Raw genomic sequence first — 3,147 nt, forward strand, 5'->3', positions numbered from 1 at the left:
GTTGTATACAAATTGCGCCACTAGATTCAGTATTTGTTACTGAACAAAACACATATTGCAATTAGAGGATAACACTCAGATCCAGCAACAATCGCCAGGGCTTTCCCTCAGGAGATTGTTTTGGCCCCGCTCCCCCTTATATTCTATATAAAAGACATCCTAAGTGACATCAAACACGGGAAAATTAAGATATTCGCAGATGACTTCAAGTATGAAAAAACTATGAATGGAGAAGACCGAAGTGAACTCCAGTCTGATCGATATGCTATGTATATATATATATATATATATATATAGTGACGTATATTTGCCATCTCAATATGGCTAACCCTAAGGGTGGATGCTACTGTAGTTTTTAGCCCCAGGAGGACACACTCCTCCAGCTGGCCATAGACACACTTTCTGTGTCCTGTCAGTATTTGCAAAGGGAAGTCATCCTTCCCGTCTTCAACTTATGATACACACGGACTCGAGTTTCGAGGTATTGACCTCTCGTCAGCGTGTGACAATCATAGTTGTCGGCGAGAATTAGATTTCCTTCACAAATACTTATACTTTTTCCAGCGTCCACTGTCGCTGATATTGAAAAAGTGAAATCAAACAATGATAAATATCAAAGTGAGTTATATACAGTGGCGGTAACACATCGTGACGTATATTTGCCATCTCAATATGGCTACCCCTAAGGGTGGATGCTACTGTAGTTTTTAGCCCCAGGAGGACACACTCCTCCAGCTGGCCATAGACACACTTTCTGTGTCCTGTCAGTATTTGCAAAGGGAAGTCATCCTTCCCGTCTTCAACTTATGATACACACGGACTCGAGTTTCGAGGTATTGACCTCTCGTCAGCGTGTGACATCATAGTTGTCGGCGAGAATTAGATTTCCTTCACAAATACTTATACTTTTTCCAGCGTCCACTGTCGCTGATATTGAAAAAGTGAAATCAAACAATGATAAATATCAAAGTGAGTTATATACAGTAGCGGTAACACATCGTGACGTATATTTGCCATCTCAATATGGCTACCCCTAAGGGTGGATGCTACTGTAGTTTTTAGCCCCAGGAGGACACACTCCTCCAGCTGGCCATAGACACACTTTCTGTGTCCTGTCAGTATTTGCAAAGGGAAGTCATCCTTCCCGTCTTCAACTTATGATACACACGGACTCGAGTTTCGAGGTATTGACCTCTCGTCAGCGTGTGACAATCATAGTTGTCGGCGAGAATTAGATTTCCTTCACAAATACTTATACTTTTTCCAGCGTCCACTGTCGCTGATATATATATATATATATATATATATATAACAAAGTGAAATTGCAAGGCACCGCACGAGTGAAGATATATAGGAAAGAGGATATGAAAATGCAGAGGTATTTTAAAGCTGTTTATTGACTTGACCGGTTTCACATATTTAAAACGAAAGATTTTCAAACGTAAATGTAAGGCTTTGTGTAGCCATTGTTGTGTTAAAAAATGGTTATCATAGATGTATTAAAATACTGATTCTGAGACCCCCTTCGGTCACGATACTGGCCATGGGATTGCACCTAGAAAGTTACCTTCCCAGGCACAAGGTTGTTTATGGAAGACCAGCAGTCGCCCATGCATACTGCCTCCCCTCTCCACGCCAACAATGTTATCCAAGGGAGAGGCAAAAGGGACCGATACAGCTTGGCACCTGTGACGTCGCAACTCATTTCTACAGCTGACTGAACTGGAGCAACGTGAAATAAAGTGTCTTGCTCAAGAACACAACACGCAGCCCGGTCCGGAATTCGAGCTCACAACCTCACGATCGTAAGCTCGATGCTCTAACCACTGAGCCATGCGCCTTCACATTAAAATACAGTGATACAATATTTGACAATGATAAGAAAACGTTAAGAAATAGAATTTGTGACAATGATTAGAAAATGTTAAGAGGGTCTTTGTGTTTGAACAGTTTACAGAAAAGTGTTCAAAATAGGTTGTAAAGTAAATTCATATTTATAAGTTCATCAAAATTCAAGACTATGTAGAAGCACACACACACACACACACACACATATATATATATATAGATACACGCATGCAAACGTGTGTGCGCGCGTGTGTGGGTGTATGTGGATGTGTGTGCGTGTGAATTTGTCTGTTCGTGTGCGTGTGTGTGTATCTTTGTGCGTGTGTGTCTGTGTGTACAAGTGTGTATGTATGTGCGTGAGTGTATGTGTGTGTGTGTGTGGGGGGGGTTCAGACATAGATGCGTATATGTCCGACTTTTTTCCTTCGTCTTCTACGGAACGTTTTAAACGAAACCTGAACAGACGTTAATCGAATATTGGAATAAGTAAAAGAGTCAATAGAATTTATGATTGGTATTGTTATGTCTTCAATTTTAATTGCTATATTAATGACTATGGCTATATTAAAAGCTAAGCAATGACAATATATAATCAGTCAAATCTAATTATTTCAAAACCACCAGAGAAAATTAGAATTTTGCATAATTTCGACGAAGTGCGATGAGGTGTCTCTATCGATTAGGCACTCACACACATATACTAAAATATATATATACACATACATAGTATTGCATCGGCAATACATTATACTAAAATTGGTACGAATACAGAGAAGTTTAGCATGGCCCCTGCGCAAGGATGACACGCAAATTCGTGAAGCGTTTCATATTTTTAATATTGGCGGCGAGCTGGCAGAAACGTTAGCACGTCGTGCGAAATGCGTAGTCGTATTTCGTCTGTTGTTACGTTCCGAGTTCAAATTCCGCCGAGGTCGTCTTTGCCTTTCATCCTTTCGGGGTCGATAAATTAAGTACCAGTTACGCACTGGAGTCGATGTAATCAACTTAATCCGTTTGTCTGTCCTTGTTTGTCTCCTCTGTGTGTAGTCCCTTGTGGGTAGTAAAGAAATATATACACACAGACATGTATATATTTTTTCCTTGTCTTTTACTTCATTGCAAAGAACTTAAAAATGCAAGGGCTCCCAGCAGAAAACTCTGCATACCGGATGGTAGCAAGCTTATGATATCATAGGCCTTCTCTCTTGTTACTATTGTATACCGGTCTCTCTCACTGAGATGAGGCGCAGCTTGCCAGATCAACTGGTTATTAAATTCCGCTCAATATTCTTCTCACTG

General features: G+C 40.5%; 1 non-coding gene across 1 annotated transcript; it reads left to right on the top strand.

Moving 5' to 3' along the window:
* The first annotated feature begins 2,575 nt into the window (after positions 1–2,575).
* Positions 2,576–2,682, top strand: LOC115221137. Its single transcript, XR_003882614.1, has one exon. It is a non-coding gene; the product is annotated as a U6 spliceosomal RNA (small nuclear RNA).
* Positions 2,683–3,147: the final 465 nt, after the last annotated feature.

This window comes from Octopus sinensis, linkage group LG17 (assembly GCF_006345805.1).
Source record: "Octopus sinensis linkage group LG17, ASM634580v1, whole genome shotgun sequence".
NCBI classification, from domain to species: domain Eukaryota; kingdom Metazoa; phylum Mollusca; class Cephalopoda; order Octopoda; family Octopodidae; genus Octopus; species Octopus sinensis.